The 23,193-nt window shown below is 39.1% G+C and overlaps 6 non-coding genes across 6 annotated transcripts; all 6 read left to right on the top strand.

Annotated features, from left to right (window-relative positions):
• Positions 1–5,408: 5,408 nt before the first annotated feature.
• Positions 5,409–5,498, top strand: TRNAY-GUA (transfer RNA tyrosine (anticodon GUA)). The gene is given in 2 exon segments: positions 5,409–5,445; positions 5,463–5,498. It is a non-coding gene; the product is annotated as a tRNA-Tyr (tRNA).
• A 4,785-nt stretch (positions 5,499–10,283) lies between these two features.
• Positions 10,284–10,373, top strand: TRNAY-GUA (transfer RNA tyrosine (anticodon GUA)). Its single transcript is given in 2 exon segments — positions 10,284–10,320; positions 10,338–10,373. It is a non-coding gene; the product is annotated as a tRNA-Tyr (tRNA).
• Positions 10,374–13,401: 3,028 nt separating this feature from the next.
• Positions 13,402–13,491, top strand: TRNAY-GUA (transfer RNA tyrosine (anticodon GUA)). The gene is given in 2 exon segments: positions 13,402–13,438; positions 13,456–13,491. It is a non-coding gene; the product is annotated as a tRNA-Tyr (tRNA).
• Positions 13,492–18,209: 4,718 nt separating this feature from the next.
• TRNAY-GUA (transfer RNA tyrosine (anticodon GUA)) lies at positions 18,210–18,299 on the top strand. Its single transcript is given in 2 exon segments — positions 18,210–18,246; positions 18,264–18,299. It is a non-coding gene; the product is annotated as a tRNA-Tyr (tRNA).
• Positions 18,300–21,327: 3,028 nt separating this feature from the next.
• On the top strand, positions 21,328–21,417 carry TRNAY-GUA (transfer RNA tyrosine (anticodon GUA)). Its single transcript is given in 2 exon segments — positions 21,328–21,364; positions 21,382–21,417. It is a non-coding gene; the product is annotated as a tRNA-Tyr (tRNA).
• A 1,600-nt stretch (positions 21,418–23,017) lies between these two features.
• Positions 23,018–23,107, top strand: TRNAY-GUA (transfer RNA tyrosine (anticodon GUA)). Its single transcript is given in 2 exon segments — positions 23,018–23,054; positions 23,072–23,107. It is a non-coding gene; the product is annotated as a tRNA-Tyr (tRNA).
• Positions 23,108–23,193: the final 86 nt, after the last annotated feature.

The raw sequence follows: 23,193 nt of genomic DNA, 5'->3' as shown, positions 1-23,193 counted from the left end.
TATATTTGTTCAGCTTCTATCAAGAAGTCCATAATTGCAGTTCCCATATGGTCTAGCGGTTAGGAATCCTGGTTTTTACCCAGGCGGCCCCGGTTCGACTCCTGGTATGGGAAGTTAACGCATTTTTGAAATACAGCAACAGTACCACTTGTTTAACGCCTTCTCTATTGATCTCAGTACCAAAACCCCGGAGAAACTGTGATTTGGTTATGGAAATGGGATGTGGTCAAATCCAACTGCATCCAAAATTAGGACAGAACTGGTCTGACCTCATATTTCAACATCCATCTTCCAAACTTTGAGAGGGACATCCCTTATTTTATATGTAACACATCCTTCATGTGAAAAAAAGAACTCTTGAGCTTGTGGATGAATGGGTTTCCAGGGAGAATTCACAAGTTTTTAATGGTACAGTAGGAATGTTCTGAATGAACAGTTAGCATGCAAAGGACAGGTTTAAGAGACCACGGAAGTGAACTGAAATACAATATTACTTCTGAAATCCTGAAATCCCATGGAGCTGAACCCATAGAGGATGCAGTGTAAAAACAGAGAGTACAGTGAGAAGTAGTGGTGACAGAGTGGACCATTGACTAGAAATCCATTGGGGTCTCACTGGGCAAAAATGTGAAAATTTGCCACCACTATTTCTGGGATTTTTCATCAATTAAAAGAGTCAAGCTAAATTGGAGTAAGCAGAAGAGGTTGGAAATTTTCCAACATTTTTAATCTTGACTTAAAGGCGTCTACAGATGGAAATTCTAAGGAAGCTGTTTTCCCAACTATTTCTACAATGACAGCAACAGCAACACTTGTATAACGCCTTCTCTATTGATCTCAGTACCAAAACCCCGGAGAAACTGTGATTTGGTTATGGAAATGGGATGTGGTGAAATCCAACTGCATCCAAAATTAGGACAGAACTGGTCTGACCTCATATTTCAACATCCATCTTCTAAACTTTGAGAGGGACATCCCTATTTTATATGTAACACATCCTTCATGTGAAAAAAAGAACTCTTGAGCTTGTGGATGAATGGGTTTCCAGGGAGAATTCACAAGTTTTTAATGGTACAGTAGGAATGTTCTGAATGAACAGTTAGCATGTTAGCATGCAAAGGACAGGTTTAAGAGACCACAGAAGTGAAATAAAATACAATATTACTTCTGAAATCCTGAAATCCCATGGAGCTGAACCCATAGAGGATGCAGTGTAAAAACAGAGAGTACAGTGAGAAGTAGTGGTGACAGAGTGGACCATTGACTAGAAATCCATTGGGGTCTCACTGGGCAAAAATGTGAAAATTTGCCACCACTATTTCTGGGATTTTTCATCAATTAAAAGAGTCAAGCTAAATTGGAGAAAGCAGAAGAGGTTGGAAATTTTCCAACATTTTTAATATTGACTTAAAGGCGTCTGCAGATGGAAATTCTAAGGAAGCTGTTTTCCCAACTATTTCTACAATGACAGCAACAGCACCACTTGTTTAACGCCTTCTCTATTGATCTCAGTACCAAAACCCCGGAGAAACTGTGATTTGGTTATGGAAATGGGATGTGGTCAAATCCAACTGCATCCAAAATTAGGACAGAACTGGTCTGACCTCATATTTCAACATCCATCTTCCAAACTTTGAGAGGGACATCCCTATTTTATATGTAACACATCCTTCATGTGAAAAAAGAACTCTTGAGCTTGTGGATGAATGGGTTTCCAGGGAGAATTCACAAGTTTTTAATGGTACAGTAGGAATGTTCTGAATGAACAGTTAGCATGCAAAGGACAGGTTTAAGAGACCACGGAAGTGAAATAAAATACAATATTACTTCTGAAATCCTGAAATCCCATGGAGCTGAACCCATAGAGGATGCAGTGTAAAAACAGAGAGTACAGTGAGAAGTAGTGGTGACAGAGTGGACCATTGACTAGAAATCCATTGGGGTCTCACTGGGCAAAAATGTGAAAATTTGCCACCACTATTTCTGGGATTTTTTATCAATTAAAAGAGTTAAGCTAAATTGGAGAAAGCAGAAGAGGTTGGAAATTTTCCAATATTTTTAATCTTGACTTAAAGGCGTCTGCAGATGGAAATTCTAAGGAAGCTGTTTTCCCAACTATTTCTAAAGCTAATTAATTGAAAATGAACAAATAACAGTCAAAATTCTAATGATGTTTTACCAATTATTAACCAGGACAATTTTAGCTAGAGAAACTGTAACTTAATTTCATTTCTGCTTCCTGTTAATCATCCTGCATGTTGCTGAGCCTCTAGTAGGGCAATTATGGTTTCCGTGGTTTGTTGAAGTACAGTGCAGAGGCAGATGATAGAGACACGAGTTTTGATACTGGGGAGCCTTTCCATAGCTCTTTGCAACTTATTAAAATGGAAATGAGAACCTTTTGCACTTCCTGGAAAGAGGCCTCCAGACATCAAACATGGATTTCTTGCATTGTTACCTATAATGCTGGATTGGCATTTACCTATCTGCAAATGGTCATGTACGTGCCGTGATGATGAAAATCGTATCATCAAGCATCGACTACCTCACTGAACACTGAGAGGTCAGGGGCGTGATGATGAAATTAGTGTCATCATAGGCCATGTTCCACCCACTCCATGTCATCCACTTGGTTGAATATGAAATACAGAGTTAAGAAACATTACAGGTAGGCATCATATATTTGTTCAGCTTCTATCAAGAAATACATAATGGCCCGCGTTCAACTCCTGGTATGGGAAGTTAACGCATTTTTGAATGACAGCAACAGTACCACTTGTTTAACTCCTTCTCTATTGATCTCAGTACCAAAACCCCGGAGAAAATGACAGCAACAGTACCACTTGTTTAACGCCTTCTCTATTGATCTCAGTACCAAAACCCCGGAGAAACTGTGATTTGGTTATGGAAATGGGATGTGGTCAAATTGAACTGCATCCAAAATTAGGAAAGAACTGGTCTGACCTCATATTTCAACATCCATCTTCCAAACTTTGAGAGGGACATCCCTATTTTATATGTAACACATCCTTCATGTGAAAAAAAGAACTCTTGAGCTTGTGGATGAATGGGTTTCCAGGGAGAATTTACAAGTTTTTAATGGTGCAGTAGGAATGTTCTGAATGAACAGTTAGCATGCAAAGGACAGGTTTAAGAGACCACGGAAGTGAACTGAAATACAATATTACTTCTGAAATCCTGAAATCCCATGGAGCTGAACCCATAGAGGATGCAGTGCAAAAACAGAGAGTACAGTGAGAAGTAGTGGTGACAGAGTGGACCATTGACTAGAAATCCATTGGGGTCTCACTGGGCAAAAATGTGAAAATTTTCCACCACTATTTCTGGGATTTTTCATCAATTAAAAGAGTCAAGAAAAATTGGAGAAAGCAGAAGAGGTTGGAAATTTTCCAACATTTTTAATCTTGACTTAAAGGCGTCTGCAGATGGAAATTCTAAGGAATCTTTTTTCCCAACTATTTCTAAAGCTAATTAATTGAAAATGAACAAATAACAGTCAAACTCCTAATGATGTTTTGCCAATTATTAACCAGGACAATTTTCACAACTTTTGATGAGTAAGTAGACCAGAAATAAAAATGTGGATCTCTTTGTATAGACAAGCAATTTTTCTGTATTTAGGAAATTTCAATTCAATTTGTTTTTCCATTCAGGCACATGTAGTGCACTTGACATCTGGAAAGAACTAAAGCACAATCCTTCGATAGCTCAGCTGGTAGAGCGGAGGACTGTAGAGAAGATTGATACAGAAATCCTTAGGTCGCTGGTTCAACTCCGGCTCAAAGGAATTTTTTTCATATCACTTTAGTGGGCAATTTCTGACATATTAACTACCCAGAAATATGCATTACTCGTGCTGTTTATCTTTATTAGCTAGAGAAACTGTAACTTATTTTCATTTCTGCTTCCTGTTAATCATCCTGCATGCTGCTGAGCCTCTAGTAGGGCAATTATGGTTTCCGTGGTTTGTTGAAGTACAGTGCAGAGGCAGATGATAGAGACACGAGTTCTGATAATGGGGAGCCTTTCCGTAGCTCTTTGCAACTCATTAAAATGGAAATGAGAACCTTTTGCACTTCCTGGAAAGTGGCCTCTTGACATTAAACATGGATTTCTTGCATTGTTACCTATAATGCTGGATTGGCATTTACCTATCTGCAAATGGTCATGTACGTGCCGTGATGATGAAAATCGTATCATCAAGCATCGATCACTTCACTGAACACTGAGAGGTCAGGGGCGTGATGATGAAATTAGTGTCATCATAGGCCATGTTCCACCCACTCCATGTCACCCACTTGGTTGAATATGAAATACAGAGTTAAGAAACATTACAGGAAGGCATGATATATTTGTTCAGCTTCTATCAAGAAATACATAATGGCCCGGGTTCGACTCCCGGTATGGGAAGTTAACGCATTTTTGAATGACAGCAACAGTACCACTTGTTTAACGCCTTCTCTATTGATCTCAGTACCAAAACACCGGAGAAAATGACAGCAACAGTACCACTTGTTTAACGCCTTCTCTATTGATCTCAGTACCAAAACCCCGGAGAAACTGTGATTTGGTTATGGAAATGGGATGTGGTCAAATCCAGCTGCTTCCAAAATTAGGACAGAACTGGTCTGAACTCATATTTCAACATCCATCTTCCAAACTTTGAGAGGGAAATCCCTATTTTATATGTAACACATCCTTCATGTGAAAAAAAGAACTCTTGAGCTTGTGGATGAATGGGTTTCCAGGGAGAATTCACAAGTTTTTAATGGTGCAGTAGGAATGTTCTGAATGAACAGTTAGCATGCAAAGGACAGGTTTAAGAGACCACGGAAGTGAACTGAAATACAATATGACTTCTGAAATCCTGAAATCCCATGGAGCTGAACCCATACAGGATGCAGTGCAAAAACAGAGAGTACAGTGAGAAGTAGTGGTGACAGAGTGGACCATTGACTAGAAATCCATTGGGGTCTCACTGGGCAAAAATGTGAAAATTTTCCACCACTATTTCTGGGATTTTTCATCAATTAAAAGAGTCAAGAAAAATTGGAGAAAGCAGAAGAGGTTGGAAATTTTCCAACATTTTTAATCTTGACTTAAAGGCGTCTGCAGATGGAAATTCTAAGGAAGCTGTTTTCCCAACTATTTCTAAAGCTAATTAATTGAAAATGAACAAATAACAGTCAAACTCCTAATGATGTTTTGCCAATTATTAACCAGGACAATTTTCACAACTTTTGATGAGTAAGTAGACCAGAAATAAAAATGTGGATCTCTTTGTGTAGACAAGCAATTTTTCTGTATTTAGGAAATTTCAATTCAATTTGTTTTTCCATTCAGGCACATGTAGTGCACTTGACATCTGGAAAGATCTGAAGCACAATCCTTCGATAGCTCAGCTGGTAGAGCGGAGGACTGTAGAGGAGATTGATACAGAAATCCTTAGGTCGCTGGTTCAACTCCGGCTCGAAGGAATTTTTTTCATATCAGTTTAGTGGGCAATTTCTGACATATTAACTACCCAGAAATATGCATTACACGTGCTGTTTATCTTTATTAGCTAGAGAAACTGTAACTTATTTTCATTTCTGCTTCCTGTTAATCATCCTGCATGCTGCTGAGCCTCTAGTAGGGCAATTATGGTTTCCGTGGTTTGTTGAAGTACAGTGCAGAGGCAGATGATAGAGACACGAGTTCTGATACTGGGGAGCCTTTCCATAGCTCTTTGCAACTCATTAAAATGGAAATGAGAACCTTTTGCACTTCCTGGAAAGAGGCCTCCAGATATCAAACATGGATTTCTTGCATTGTTACCTATAATGCTGGATTGGCATTTTCCTATCTGCAAATGGTCTTGTACGTGCCGTGATGATGAAAATCGTATCATCAAGCATCGACCACCTCACTGAACACTGAGAGGTCAGGGGCATGATGATGAAATTAGTGTCATCATAGGCCATGTTCCACCCACTCCATGTCACCCACTTGGTTGAATATGAAATACAGAGTTAAGAAACATTACAGGAAGGCATGATATATTTGTTCAGCTTCTATCAAGAAATACATAATGGCCCACGTTCGACTCCCGGTATAGAAAGTTAACGCATTTTTGAATGACAGCAACAGTACCACTTGTTTAACTCCTTCTCTATTGATCTCAGTACCCAAACCCCGGAGAAAATGACAGCAACAGTACCACTTGTTTAACGCCTTCTCTATTGATCTCAGTACCAAAACCCCGGAGAAAATGACAGCAACAGTACCACTTGTTTAACGCCTTCTCTATTGATCTCAGTACCAAAACCCCGGAGAAACTGTGATTTGGTTATGGAAATGGGATGTGGTCAAATCCAGCTGCTTCCAAAATTAGGACAGAACTGGTCTGAACTCATATTTCAACATCCATCTTCCAAACTTTGAGAGGGAAATCCCTATTTTATATGTAACACATCCTTCATGTGAAAAAAAGAACTCTTGAGCTTGTGGATGAATGGGTTTCCAGGGAGAATTCACAAGTTTTTAATGGTGCAGTAGGAATGTTCTGAATGAACAGTTAGCATGCAAAGGACAGGTTTAAGAGACCACGGAAGTGAACTGAAATACAATATGACTTCTGAAATCCTGAAATCCCATGGAGCTGAACCCATAGAGGATGCAGTGCAAAAACAGAGAGTACAGTGAGAAGTAGTGGTGACAGAGTGGACCATTGACTAGAAATCCATTGGGGTCTCACTGGGCAAAAATGTGAAAATTTTCCACCACTATTTCTGGGATTTTTCATCAATTAAAAGAGTCAAGAAAAATTGGAGAAAGCAGAAGAGGTTGGAAATTTTCCAACATTTTTAATCTTGACTTAAAGGCGTCTGCAGATGGAAATTCTAAGGAAGCTGTTTTCCCAACTATTTCTAAAGCTAATTAATTGAAAATGAACAAATAACAGTCAAACTCCTAATGATGTTTTGCCAATTATTAACCAGGACAATTTTCACAACTTTTGATGAGTAAGTAGACCAGAAATAAAAATGTGGATCTCTTTGTGTAGACAAGCAATTTTTCTGTATTTAGGAAATTTCAATTCAATTTGTTTTTCCATTCAGGCACATGTAGTGCACTTGACATCTGGAAAGAACTAAAGCACAATCCTTTGATAGCTCAGCTGGTAGAGCAGAGGACTGTAGAGGAGATTGATACAGAAATCCTTAGGTCGCTGGTTTAACTCCGGCTCAAAGGAATTTTTTTCATATCACTTTAGTGGGCAATTTCTGACATATTAACTACCCAGAAATATGCATTACTCGTGCTGTTTATCTTTATTAGCTAGAGAAACTGTAATTTATTTTCATTTCTGCTTCCTGTTAATCATCCTGCATGCTGCTGAGCCTCTAGTAGGGCAATTATGGTTTCCGTGGTTTGTTGAAGTACAGTGCAGAGGCAGATGATAGAGACACGAGTTCTGATACTGGGGAGCCTTTCCATAGCTCTTTGCAACTCATTAAAATGGAAATGAGAACCTTTTGCACTTCCTGTAAAGAGGCCTCCAGACATCAAACATGGATTTCTTGCATTGTTACCTATAATGCTGGATTGGCATTTACCTATCTGCAAATGGTCTTGTACGTGCCGTGATGATGAAAATCGTATCATCAAGCATCGACCACCTCACTGAACACTGAGAGGTCAGGTGCAGGATGATGAAATTAGTGTCATCATAGGCCATGTTCCACCCACTCCATGTCACCCACTTGGTTGAATATGAAATACAGAGTTAAGAAACATTACAGGAAGGCATGATATATTTGTTCAGCTTCTATCAAGAAATACATAATGGCCCACGTTCGACTCCCGGTATAGAAAATTAACGCATTTTTGAATGACAGCAACAGTACCACTTGTTTAACTCCTTCTCTATTGATCTCAGTACCAAAACCCCGGAGAAAATGACAGCAACAGTACCACTTGTTTAACGCCTTCTCTATTGATCTCAGTACCAAAACCCCGGAGAAACTGTGATTTGGTTATGGAAATGGGATGTGGTCAAATCCAACTGCATCCAAAATTAGGACAGAACTGGTCTAAACTCATATTTCAACATCCATCTTCGAAACTTTGAGAGGGAAATCCCTATTTTATATGTAACACATCCTTCATGTGAAAAAATGAACTCTTGAGCTTCTGGATGAATGGGTTTCCAGGGAGAATTCACAAAATTTTAATGGTGCAGTAGGAATGTTCTGAATGAACAGTTAGCATGCAAAGGACAGGTTTAAGAGACCACGGAAGTGAACTGAAATACAATATGACTTCTGAAATCCTGAAATCCCATGGAGCTGAACCCATAGAGGATGCAGTGCAAAAACAGAGAGTACAGTGAGAAGTAGTGGTGACAGAGTGGACTATTGACTAGAAATCCATTGGGGTCTCACTGGGCAAAAATGTGAAAATTTTCCACCACTATTTCTGGGATTTTTCATCAATTAAAAGAGTCAAGAAAAATTGGAGAAAGCAGAAGAGGTTGGAAATTTTCCAACATTTTTAATCTTGACTTAAAGGCGTCTGCAGATGGAAATTCTAAGGAAGCTCTTTTCCCAACTATTTCTAAAGCTAATTAATTGAAAATGAACAAATAACAGTCAAACTCCTAATGATGTTTTGCCAATTATTAACCAGGACAATTTTAGCTAGAGAAACTGTAACTTAATTTCATTTCTGCTTCCTGTTAATCATCCTGCATGTTGCTGAGCCTCTAGTAGGGCAATTATGGTTTCCGTGGTTTGTTGAAGTACAGTGCAGAGGCAGATGATAGAGACACGAGTTCTGATACTGGGGAGCCTTTCCATAGCTCTTTGCAAGTCACTAAAATGGAAATGAGAACCTTTTGCACTTCCTGGAAAGAGGCCTCCAGACATCAAACATGGATTTCTTGCATTGTTACCTATAATGCTGGATTGGCATTTACCTATCTGCAAATGGTCTTGTACATGCCGTGATGATGAAAATTGTATCATCAAGCATCGACCACCTCACTGAACACTGAGAGGTCAGGGGCATGATGATGAAATTAGTGTCATCATAGGCCATGTTCCACCCACTCCATGTCACCCACTTGGTTGAATATGAAATACAGAGTTAAGAAACATTACAGGAAGGCATGATATATTTGTTCAGCTTCTATCAAGAAATACATAATGGCCCACGTTCGACTCCCGGTATAGAAAGTTAACGCATTTTTGAATGACAGCAACAGTACCACTTGTTTAACTCCTTCTCTATTGATCTCAGTACCCAAACCCCGGAGAAAATGACAGCAACAGTACCACTTGTTTAACGCCTTCTCTATTGATCTCAGTACCAAAACCCCGGAGAAAATGACAGCAACAGTACCACTTGTTTAACGCCTTCTCTATTGATCTCAGTACCAAAACCCCGGAGAAACTGTGATTTGGTTATGGAAATGGGATGTGGTTAAATCCAGCTGCTTCCAAAATTAGGACAGAACTGTTCTGAACTCATATTTCAACATCCATCTTCCAAACTTTGAGAGGGAAATCCTTATTTTATATGTAACACATCCTTCATGTGAAAAAAAGAACTCTTGAGCTTGTGGATGAATGGGTTTCCAGGGAGAATTCACAAGTTTTTAATGGTGCAGTAGGAATGTTCTGAATGAACAGTTAGCATGCAAAGGACAGGTTTAAGAGACCACGGAAGTGAACTGAAATACAATATGACTTCTGAAATCCTGAAATCCCATGGAGCTGAACCCATAGAGGATGCAGTGCAAAAACAGAGAGTACAGTGAGAAGTAGTGGTGACAGAGTGGACCATTGACTAGAAATCCATTGGGGTCTCACTGGGCAAAAATGTGAAAATTTTCCACCACTATTTCTGGGATTTTTCATCAATTAAAAGAGTCAAGAAAAATTGGAGAAAGCAGAAGAGGTTGGAAATTTTCCAACATTTTTAATCTTGACTTAAAGGCGTCTGCAGATGGAAATTCTAAGGAAGCTGTTTTCCCAACTATTTCTAAAGCTAATTAATTGAAAATGAAGAAATAACAGTCAAACTCCTAATGGTGTTTTGCCAATTATTAACCAGGACAATTTTCACAACTTTTGATGAGTAAGTAGACCAGAAATAAAAATGTGGATCTCTTTGTATAGACAAGCAATTTTTCTGTATTTAGGAAATTTCAATTCAATTTGTTTTTCCATTCAGGCACATGTAGTGCACTTGACATCTGGAAAGATCTAAAGCACAATCCTTCGATAGCTCAGCTGGTAGAGCGGAGGACTGTAGAGGAGATTGGTACAGAAATCCTTAGGTCGCTGGTTCAACTCCGGCTCGAAGGAATTTTTTTCATATCACTTTAGTGGGCAATTTCTGACATATTAACTACCCAGAAATATGCATTACACGTGCTGTTTATCTTTATTAGCTAGAGAAACTGTAACTTATTTTCATTTCTGCTTCCTGTTAATCATCCTGCATGCTGCTGAGCCTCTAGTAGGGCAATTATGGTTTCCGTGGTTTGTTGAAGTACAGTGCAGAGGCAGATGATAGAGACACGAGTTCTGATACTGGGGAGCCTTTCCATAGCTCTTTGCAACTCATTAAAATGGAAATGAGAACCTTTTGCACTTCCTGGAAAGAGGCCTCCAGACATCAAACATGGATTTCTTGCATTGTTACCTATAATGCTGGATTGGCATTTACCTATCTGCAAATGGTCTTGTACGTGCCGTGATGATGAAAATCGTATCATCAAGCATCGACCACCTCACTGAACACTGAGAGGTCAGGGGCATGATGATGAAATTAGTGTCATCATAGACCATGTTCCACCCACTCCATATCACCCACTTGGTTGAATATGAAATACAGAGTTAAGAAACATTACAGGAAGGCATGATATATTTGTTCAGCTTCTATCAAGAAATACATAATGGCCCGCGTTCGACTCCCGGTATAGGAAGTTAACGCATTTTTGAATGACAGCAACAGTACCACTTGTTTAACTCCTTCTCTATTGATCTCAGTACCAAAACCCCGGAGAAAATGACAGCAACAGTACCACTTGTTTAACGCCTTCTCTATTGATCTCAGTACCAAAACCCCGGAGAAACTGTGATTTGGTTATGGAAATGGGATGTGGTCAAATCCAACTGCATCCAAAATTAGGACAGAACTGGTCTAAACTCATATTTCAACATCCATCTTCCAAACTTTGAGAGGGACATCCCTATTTTATATGTAACACATCCTTCATGTGAAAAAATGAACTCTTGAGCTTGTGGATGAATGGGTTTCCAGGGAGAATTCACAAATTTTTAATGGTGCAGTAGGAATGTTCTGAATGAACAGTTAGCATGCAAAGGACAGGTTTAAGAGACCACGGAAGTGAACTGAAATACAATATGACTTCTGAAATCCTGAAATCCCATGGAGCTGAACCCATAGAGGATGCAGTGCAAAAACAGAGAGTACAGTGAGAAGTAGTGGTGACAGAGTGGACCATTGACTAGAAATCCATTGGGGTCTCACTGGGCAAAAATGTGAAAATTTTCCACCACTATTTCTGAGATTTTTCATCAATTAAAAGAGTCAAGAAAAATTGGAGAAAGCAGAAGAGGTTGGAAATTTTCCAACATTTTTAATCTTGACTTAAAGGCGTCTGCAGATGGAAATTCTAAGGAAGCTGTTTTCCCAACTATTTCTAAAGCTAATTAATTGAAAATGAAGAAATAACAGTCAAACTCCTAATGATGTTTTGCCAATTGTTAACCAGGACAATTTTAGCTAGAGAAACTGTAACTTAATTTCATTTCTGCTTCCTGTTAATCATCCTGCATGTTGCTGAGCCTCTAGTAGGGCAATTATGGTTTCCGTGGTTTGTTGAAGTACAGTGCAGAGGCAGATGATAGAGACACGAGTTCTGATACTGGGGAGCCTTTCCATAGCTCTTTGCAAGTCACTAAAATGGAAATGAGAACCTTTTGCACTTCCTGGAAAGAGGCCTCCAGACATCAAACATGGATTTCTTGCATTGTTACCTATAATTCTGGATTGGCATTTACCTATCTGCAAATGGTCTTGTACATGCCGTGATGATGAAAATTGTATCATCAAGCATCGACCACCTCACTGAACACTGAGAGGTCAGGGGCATGATGATGAAATTAGTGTCATCATAGGCCATGTTCCACCCACTCCATGTCACCCACTTGGTTGAATATGAAATACAGAGTTAAGAAACATTACAGGAAGGCATGATATATTTGTTCAGCTTCTATCAAGAAATACATAATTGCCCACGTTCGACTCCCGGTATAGAAAGTTAACGCATTTTTGAATGACAGCAACAGTACCACTTGTTTAACTCCTTCTCTATTGATCTCAGTACCCAAACCCCGGAGAAAATGACAGCAACAGTACCACTTGTTTAACGCCTTCTCTATTGATCTCAGTACCAAAACCCCGGAGAAAATGACAGCAACAGTACCACTTGTTTAACGCCTTCTCTATTGATCTCAGTACCAAAACCCCGGAGAAACTGTGATTTGGTTATGGAAATGGGATGTGGTTAAATCCAGCTGCTTCCAAAATTAGGACAGAAATGTTCTGAACTCATATTTCAACATCCATCTTCCAAACTTTGAGAGGGAAATCCTTATTTTATATGTAACACATCCTTCATGTGAAAAAAAGAACTCTTGAGCTTGTGGATGAATGGGTTTCCAGGGAGAATTCACAAGTTTTTAATGGTGCAGTAGGAATGTTCTGAATGAACAGTTAGCATGCAAAGGACAGGTTTAAGAGACCACGGAAGTGAACTGAAATACAATATGACTTCTGAAATCCTGAAATCCCATGGAGCTGAACCCATAGAGGATGCAGTGCAAAAACAGAGAGTACAGTGAGAAGTAGTGGTGACAGAGTGGACCATTGACTAGAAATCCATTGGGGTCTCACTGGGCAAAAATGTGAAAATTTTCCACCACTATTTCTGGGATTTTTCATCAATTAAAAGAGTCAAGAAAAATTGGAGAAAGCAGAAGAGGTTGGAAATTTTCCAACATTTTTAATCTTGACTTAAAGGCGTCTGCAGATGGAAATTCTAAGGAAGCTGTTTTCCCAACTATTTCTAAAGCTAATTAATTGAAAATGAACAAATAACAGTCAAACTCCTAATGATGTTTTGCCAATTATTAACCAGGACAATTTTCACAACTTTTGATGAGTAAGTAGACCAGAAATAAAAATGTGGATCTCTTTGTATAGACAAGCAATTTTTCTGTATTTAGGAAATTTCAATTCAATTTGTTTTTCCATTCAGGCACATGTAGTGCACTTGACATCTGGAAAGATCTAAAGCACAATCCTTCGATAGCTCAGCTGGTAGAGCAGAGGACTGTAGAGGAGATTGGTACAGAAATCCTTAGGTCGCTGGTTCAACTCCGGCTCGAAGGAATTTTTTTCATATCACTTTAGTGGGCAATTTCTGACATATTAACTACCCAGAAATATGCATTACACGTGCTGTTTATCTTTATTAGCTAGAGAAACTGTAACTTATTTTCATTTCTGCTTCCTGTTAATCATCCTGCATGCTGCTGAGCCTCTAGTAGGTCAATTATGGTTTCCGTGGTTTGTTGAAGTACAGTGCAGAGGCAGATGATAGAGACACGAGTTCTGATACTGGGGAGCCTTTCCATAGCTCTTTGCAACTCATTAAAATGGAAATGAGAACCTTTTGCACTTCCTGGAAAGAGGCCTCCAGACATCAAACATGGATTTCTTGCATTGTTACCTATAATGCTGGATTGGCATTTACCTATCTGCAAATGGTCTTGTACGTGCCGTGATGATGAAAATCGTATCATCAAGCATCGACCACCTCACTGAACACTGAGAGGTCAGGGGCATGATGATGAAATTAGTGTCATCATAGACCATGTTTCACCCACTCCATATCACCCACTTGGTTGAATATGAAATACAGAGTTAAGAAACATTACAGGAAGGCATGATATATTTGTTCAGCTTCTATCAAGAAATACATAATGGCCCGCGTTCGACTCCCGGTATAGGAAGTTAACGCATTTTTGAATGACAGCAACAGTACCACTTGTTTAACTCCTTCTCTATTGATCTCAGTACCAAAACCCCGGAGAAAATGACAGCAACAGTACCACTTGTTTAACGCCTTCTCTATTGATCTCAGTACCAAAACCCCGGAGAAACTGTGATTTGGTTATGGAAATGGGATGTGGTCAAATCCAACTGCATCCAAAATTAGGACAGAACTGGTCTAAACTCATATTTCAACATCCATCTTCCAAACTTTGAGAGGGAAATCCCTATTTTATATGTAACACATCCTTCATGTGAAAAAATGAACTCTTGAGCTTGTGGATGAATGGGTTTCCAGGGAGAATTCACAAGTTTTTAATGGTGCAGTAGGAATGTTCTGAATGAACAGTTAGCATGCAAAGGACAGGTTTAAGAGACCACGGAAGTGAACTGAAATACAATATGACTTCTGAAATCCTGAAATCCCATGGAGCTGAACCCATAGAGGATGCAGTGCAAAAACAGAGAGTACAGTGAGAAGTAGTGGTGACAGAGTGGACCATTGACTAGAAATCCATTGGGGTCTCACTGGGCAAAAATGTGAAAATTTTCCACCACTATTTCTGGGATTTTTCATCAATTAAAAGAGTCAAGAAAAATTGGAGAAAGCAGAAGAGGTTGGAAATTTTCCAACATTTTTAATCTTGACTTAAAGGCGTCTGCAGATGAAAATTCTAAGGAAGCTGTTTTCCCAACTATTTCTAAAGCTAATTAATTGAAAATGAACAAATAACAGTCAAACTCCTAATGATGTTTTGCCAATTATTAACCAGGACAATTTTCACAACTTTTGATGAGTAAGTAGACCAGAAATAAAAATGTGGATCTCTTTGTGTAGACAAGCAATTTTTCTGTATTTAGGAAATTTCAATTCAATTTGTTTTTCCATTCAGGCACATGTAGTGCACTTGACATCTGGAAAGAACTAAAGCACAATCCTTTGATAGCTCAGCTGGTAGAGCAGAGGACTGTAGAGGAGATTGATACAGAAATCCTTAGGTCGCTGGTTTAACTCCGGCTCAAAGGAATTTTTTTCATATCACTTTAGTGGGCAATTTCTGACATATTAACTACCCAGAAATATGCATTACTCGTGCTGTTTATCTTTATTAGCTAGAGAAACTGTAATTTATTTTCATTTCTGCTTCCTGTTAATCATCCTGCATGCTGCTGAGCCTCTAGTAGGGCAATTATGGTTTCCGTGGTTTGTTGAAGTACAGTGCAGAGGCAGATGATAGAGACACGAGTTCTGATACTGGGGAGCCTTTCCATAGCTCTTTGCAACTCATTAAAATGGAAATGAGAACCTTTTGCACTTCCTGTAAAGAGGCCTCCAGACATCAAACATGGATTTCTTGCATTGTTACCTATAATGCTGGATTGGCATTTACCTATCTGCAAATGGTCTTGTACGTGCCGTGATGATGAAAATCGTATCATCAAGCATCGACCACCTCACTGAACACTGAGAGGTCAGGTGCAGGATGATGAAATTAGTGTCATCATAGGCCATGTTCCACCCACTCCATGTCACCCACTTGGTTGAATATGAAATACAGAGTTAAGAAACATTACAGGAAGGCATGATATATTTGTTCAGCTTCTATCAAGAAATACATAATGGCCCACGTTCGACTCCCGGTATAGAAAATTAACGCATTTTTGAATGACAGCAACAGTACCACTTGTTTAACTCCTTCTCTATTGATCTTAGTACCAAAACCCCGGAGAAAATGACAGCAACAGTACCACTTGTTTAACGCCTTCTCTATTGATCTCAGTACCAAAACCCCGGAGAAACTGTGATTTGGTTATGGAAATGGGATGTGGTCAAATCCAACTGCATCCAAAATTAGGACAGAACTGGTCTAAACTCATATTTCAACATCCATCTTCGAAACTTTGAGAGGGAAATCCCTATTTTATATGTAACACATCCTTCATGTGAAAAAATGAACTCTTGAGCTTGTGGATGAATGGGTTTCCAGGGAGAATTCACAAAATTTTAATGGTGCAGTAGGAATGTTCTGAATGAACAGTTAGCATGCAAAGGACAGGTTTAAGAGACCACGGAAGTGAACTGAAATACAATATGACTTCTGAAATCCTGAAATCCCATGGAGCTGAACCCATAGAGGATGCAGTGCAAAAACAGAGAGTACAGTGAGAAGTAGTGGTGACAGAGTGGACCATTGACTAGAAATCCATTGGGGTCTCACTGGGCAAAAATGTGAAAATTTTCCACCACTATTTCTGGGATTTTTCATCAATTAAAAGAGTCAAGAAAAATTGGAGAAAGCAGAAGAGGTTGGAAATTTTCCAACATTTTTAATCTTGACTTAAAGGCGTCTGCAGATGGAAATTCTAAGGAAGCTGTTTTCCCAACTATTTCTAAAGCTAATTAATTGAAAATGAAGAAATAACAGTCAAACTCCTAATGATGTTTTGCCAATTATTAACCAGGACAATTTTAGCTAGAGAAACTGTAACTTAATTTCATTTCTGCTTCCTGTTAATCATCCTGCATGTTGCTGAGCCTCTAGTAGGGCAATTATGGTTTCCGTGGTTTGTTGAAGTACAGTGCAGAGGCAGATGATAGAGACACGAGTTCTGATACTGGGGAGCCTTTCCATAGCTCTTTGCAAGTCACTAAAATGGAAATGAGAACCTTTTGCACTTCCTGGAAAGAGGCCTCCAGACATCAAACATGGATTTCTTGCATTGTTACCTATAATGCTGGATTGGCATTTACCTATCTGCAAATGGTCTTGTACATGCCGTGATGATGAAAATTGTATCATCAAGCATCGACCACCTCACTGAACACTGAGAGGTCAGGGGCATGATGATGAAATTAGTGTCATCATAGGCCATGTTCCACCCACTCCATGTCACCCACTTGGTTGAATATGAAATACAGAGTTAAGAAACATTACAGGAAGGCATGATATATTTGTTCAGCTTCTATCAAGAAATACATAATGGCCCACGTTCGACTCCCGGTATAGAAAGTTAACGCATTTTTGAATGACAGCAACAGTACCACTTGTTTAACTCCTTCTCTATTGATCTCAGTACCCAAACCCCGGAGAAAATGACAGCAACAGTACCACTTGTTTAACGCCTTCTCTATTGATCTCAGTACCAAAACCCCGGAGAAAATGACAGCAACAGTACCACTTGTTTAACGCCTTCTCTATTGATCTCAGTACCAAAACCCCGGAGAAACTGTGATTTGGTTATGGAAATGGGATGTGGTTAAATCCAGCTGCTTCCAAAATTAGGACAGAACTGTTCTGAACTCATATTTCAACATCCATCTTCCAAACTTTGAGAGGGAAATCCTTATTTTATATGTAACACATCCTTCATGTGAAAAAAAGAACTCTTGAGCTTGTGGATGAATGGGTTTCCAGGGAGAATTCACAAGTTTTTAATGGTGCAGTAGGAATGTTCTGAATGAACAGTTAGCATGCAAAGGACAGGTTTAAGAGACCACGGAAGTGAACTGAAATACAATATGACTTCTGAAATCCTGAAATCCCATGGAGCTGAACCCATAGAGGATGCAGTGCAAAAACAGAGAGTACAGTGAGAAGTAGTGGTGACAGAGTGGACCATTGACTAGAAATCCATTGGGGTCTCACTGGGCAAAAATGTGAAAATTTTCCACCACTATTTCTGGGATTTTTCATCAATTAAAAGAGTCAAGAAAAATTGGAGAAAGCAGAAGAGGTTGGAAATTTTCCAACATTTTTAATCTTGACTTAAAGGCGTCTGCAGATGGAAATTCTAAGGAAGCTGTTTTCCCAACTATTTCTAAAGCTAATTAATTGAAAATGAAGAAATAACAGTCAAACTCCTAATGGTGTTTTGCCAATTATTAACCAGGACAATTTTCACAACTTTTGATGAGTAAGTAGACCAGAAATAAAAATGTGGATCTCTTTGTATAGACAAGCAATTTTTCTGTATTTAGGAAATTTCAATTCAATTTGTTTTTCCATTCAGGCACATGTAGTGCACTTGACATCTGGAAAGATCTAAAGCACAATCCTTCGATAGCTCAGCTGGTAGAGCGGAGGACTGTAGAGGAGATTGGTACAGAAATCCTTAGGTCGCTGGTTCAACTCCGGCTCGAAGGAATTTTTTTCATATCACTTTAGTGGGCAATTTCTGACATATTAACTACCCAGAAATATGCATTACACGTGCTGTTTATCTTTATTAGCTAGAGAAACTGTAACTTATTTTCATTTCTGCTTCCTGTTAATCATCCTGCATGCTGCTGAGCCTCTAGTAGGGCAATTATGGTTTCCGTGGTTTGTTGAAGTACAGTGCAGAGGCAGATGATAGAGACACGAGTTCTGATACTGGGGAGCCTTTCCATAGCTCTTTGCAACTCATTAAAATGGAAATGAGAACCTTTTGCACTTCCTGGAAAGAGGCCTCCAGACATCAAACATGGATTTCTTGCATTGTTACCTATAATGCTGGATTGGCATTTACCTATCTGCAAATGGTCTTGTACGTGCCGTGATGATGAAAATCGTATCATCAAGCATCGACCACCTCACTGAACACTGAGAGGTCAGGGGCATGATGATGAAATTAGTGTCATCATAGACCATGTTCCACCCACTCCATATCACCCACTTGGTTGAATATGAAATACAGAGTTAAGAAACATTACAGGAAGGCATGATATATTTGTTCAGCTTCTATCAAGAAATACATAATGGCCCGCGTTCGACTCCCGGTATAGGAAGTTAACGCATTTTTGAATGACAGCAACAGTACCACTTGTTTAACTCCTTCTCTATTGATCTCAGTACCAAAACCCCGGAGAAAATGACAGCAACAGTACCACTTGTTTAACGCCTTCTCTATTGATCTCAGTACCAAAACCCCGGAGAAACTGTGATTTGGTTATGGAAATGGGATGTGGTCAAATCCAACTGCATCCAAAATTAGGACAGAACTGGTCTAAACTCATATTTCAACATCCATCTTCCAAACTTTGAGAGGGAAATCCCTATTTTATATGTAACACATCCTTCATGTGAAAAAATGAACTCTTGAGCTTGTGGATGAATGGGTTTCCAGGGAGAATTCACAAATTTTTAATGGTGCAGTAGGAATGTTCTGAATGAACAGTTAGCATGCAAAGGACAGGTTTAAGAGACCACGGAAGTGAACTGAAATACAATATGACTTCTGAAATCCTGAAATCCCATGGAGCTGAACCCATAGAGGATGCAGTGCAAAAACAGAGAGTACAGTGAGAAGTAGTGGTGACAGAGTGGACCATTGACTAGAAATCCATTGGGGTCTCACTGGGCAAAAATGTGAAAATTTTCCACCACTATTTCTGAGATTTTTCATCAATTAAAAGAGTCAAGAAAAATTGGAGAAAGCAGAAGAGGTTGGAAATTTTCCAACATTTTTAATCTTGACTTAAAGGCGTCTGCAGATGGAAATTCTAAGGAAGCTGTTTTCCCAACTATTTCTAAAGCTAATTAATTGAAAATGAAGAAATAACAGTCAAACTCCTAATGATGTTTTGCCAATTGTTAACCAGGACAATTTTAGCTAGAGAAACTGTAACTTAATTTCATTTCTGCTTCCTGTTAATCATCCTGCATGTTGCTGAGCCTCTAGTAGGGCAATTATGGTTTCCGTGGTTTGTTGAAGTACAGTGCAGAGGCAGATGATAGAGACACGAGTTCTGATACTGGGGAGCCTTTCCATAGCTCTTTGCAAGTCACTAAAATGGAAATGAGAACCTTTTGCACTTCCTGGAAAGAGGCCTCCAGACATCAAACATGGATTTCTTGCATTGTTACCTATAATTCTGGATTGGCATTTACCTATCTGCAAATGGTCTTGTACATGCCGTGATGATGAAAATTGTATCATCAAGCATCGACCACCTCACTGAACACTGAGAGGTCAGGGGCATGATGATGAAATTAGTGTCATCATAGGCCATGTTCCACCCACTCCATGTCACCCACTTGGTTGAATATGAAATACAGAGTTAAGAAACATTACAGGAAGGCATGATATATTTGTTCAGCTTCTATCAAGAAATACATAATTGCCCACGTTCGACTCCCGGTATAGAAAGTTAACGCATTTTTGAATGACAGCAACAGTACCACTTGTTTAACTCCTTCTCTATTGATCTCAGTACCCAAACCCCGGAGAAAATGACAGCAACAGTACCACTTGTTTAACGCCTTCTCTATTGATCTCAGTACCAAAACCCCGGAGAAAATGACAGCAACAGTACCACTTGTTTAACGCCTTCTCTATTGATCTCAGTACCAAAACCCCGGAGAAACTGTGATTTGGTTATGGAAATGGGATGTGGTTAAATCCAGCTGCTTCCAAAATTAGGACAGAACTGTTCTGAACTCATATTTCAACATCCATCTTCCAAACTTTGAGATTGAAATCCTTATTTTATATGTAACACATCCTTCATGTGAAAAAAAGAACTCTTGAGCTTGTGGATGAATGGGTTTCCAGGGAGAATTCACAAGTTTTTAATGGTGCAGTAGGAATGTTCTGAATGAACAGTTAGCATGCAAAGGACAGGTTTAAGAGACCACGGAAGTGAACTGAAATACAATATGACTTCTGAAATCCTGAAATCCCATGGAGCTGAACCCATAGAGGATGCAGTGCAAAAACAGAGAGTACAGTGAGAAGTAGTGGTGACAGAGTGGACCATTGACTAGAAATCCATTGGGGTCTCACTGGGCAAAAATGTGAAAATTTTCCACCACTATTTCTGGGATTTTTCATCAATTAAAAGAGTCAAGAAAAATTGGAGAAAGCAGAAGAGGTTGGAAATTTTCCAACATTTTTAATCTTGACTTAAAGGCGTCTGCAGATGGAAATTCTAAGGAAGCTGTTTTCCCAACTATTTCTAAAGCTAATTAATTGAAAATGAACAAATAACAGTCAAACTCCTAATGATGTTTTGCCAATTATTAACCAGGACAATTTTCACAACTTTTGATGAGTAAGTAGACCAGAAATAAAAATGTGGATCTCTTTGTATAGACAAGCAATTTTTCTGTATTTAGGAAATTTCAATTCAATTTGTTTTTCCATTCAGGCACATGTAGTGCACTTGACATCTGGAAAGATCTAAAGCACAATCCTTCGATAGCTCAGCTGGTAGAGCGGAGGACTGTAGAGGAGATTGGTACAGAAATCCTTAGGTCGCTGGTTCAACTCCGGCTCGAAGGAATTTTTTTCATATCACTTTAGTGGGCAATTTCTGACATATTAACTACCCAGAAATATGCATTACACGTGCTGTTTATCTTTATTAGCTAGAGAAACTGTAACTTATTTTCATTTCTGCTTCCTGTTAATCATCCTGCATGCTGCTGAGCCTCTAGTAGGGCAATTATGGTTTCCGTGGTTTGTTGAAGTACAGTGCAGAGGCAGATGATAGAGACACGAGTTCTGATACTGGGGAGCCTTTCCATAGCTCTTTGCAACTCATTAAAATGGAAATGAGAACCTTTTGCACTTCCTGGAAAGAGGCCTCCAGACATCAAACATGGATTTCTTGCATTGTTACCTATAATGCTGGATTGGCATTTACCTATCTGCAAATGGTCTTGTACGTGCCGTGATGATGAAAATCGTATCATCAAGCATCGACCACCTCACTGAACACTGAGAGGTCAGGGGCATGATGATGAAATTAGTGTCATCATAGACCATGTTCCACCCACTCCATATCACCCACTTGGTTGAATATGAAATACAGAGTTAAGAAACATTACAGGAAGGCATGATATATTTGTTCAGCTTCTATCAAGAAATACATAATGGCCCGCGTTCGACTCCCGGTATAGGAAGTTAACGCATTTTTGAATGACAGCAACAGTACCACTTGTTTAACTCCTTCTCTATTGATCTCAGTACCAAAACCCCGGAGAAAATGACAGCAACAGTACCACTTGTTTAACGCCTTCTCTATTGATCTCAGTACCAAAACCCCGGAGAAACTGTGATTTGGTTATGGAAATGGGATGTGGTCAAATCCAACTGCATCCAAAATTAGGACAGAACTGGTCTAAACTCATATTTCAACATCCATCTTCCAAACTTTGAGAGGGAAATCCCTATTTTATATGTAACACATCCTTCATGTGAAAAAATGAACTCTTGAGCTTGTGGATGAATGGGTTTCCAGGGAGAATTCACAAATTTTTAATGGTGCAGTAGGAATGTTCTGAATGAACAGTTAGCATGCAAAGGACAGGTTTAAGAGACCACGGAAGTGAACTGAAATACAATATGACTTCTGAAATCCTGAAATCCCATGGAGCTGAACCCATAGAGGATGCAGTGCAAAAACAGAGAGTACAGTGAGAAGTAGTGGTGACAGAGTGGACCATTGACTAGAAATCCATTGGGGTCTCACTGGGCAAAAATGTGAAAATTTTCCACCACTATTTCTGGGATTTTTCATCAATTAAAAGAGTCAAGAAAAATTGGAGAAAGCAGAAGAGGTTGGAAATTTTCCAACATTTTTAATCTTGACTTAAAGGCGTCTGCAGATGGAAATTCTAAGGAAGCTGTTTTCCCAACTATTTCTAAAGCTAATTAATTGAAAATGAACAAATAACAGTCAAACTCCTAATGATGTTTTGCCAATTATTAACCAGGACAATTTTCACAACTTTTGATGAGTAAGTAGACCAGAAATAAAAATGTGGATCTCTTTGTGTAGACAAGCAATTTTTCTGTATTTAGGAAATTTCAATTCAATTTGTTTTTCCATTCAGGCACATGTAGTGCACTTGACATCTGGAAAGATCTAAAGCACAATCCTTCGATAGCTCAGCTGGTAGAGCGGAGGACTGTAGAGGAGATTGATACAGAAATCCTTAGGTCGCTGGTTCAACTCCGGCTCGAAGGAATTTTTTTCATATCACTTTAGTGGGCAATTTCTGACATATTAACTACCCAGAAATATGCATTACTCGTGCTGTTTATCTTTATTAG

This window comes from Mixophyes fleayi, chromosome 3 (assembly GCF_038048845.1).
Source record: "Mixophyes fleayi isolate aMixFle1 chromosome 3, aMixFle1.hap1, whole genome shotgun sequence".
Taxonomy (NCBI): Eukaryota; Metazoa; Chordata; class Amphibia; order Anura; family Limnodynastidae; genus Mixophyes; species Mixophyes fleayi.
The sequence above is the reverse complement of the archived record's forward strand: the minus strand, read 5'-3'. Positions and strand labels throughout refer to the sequence as shown.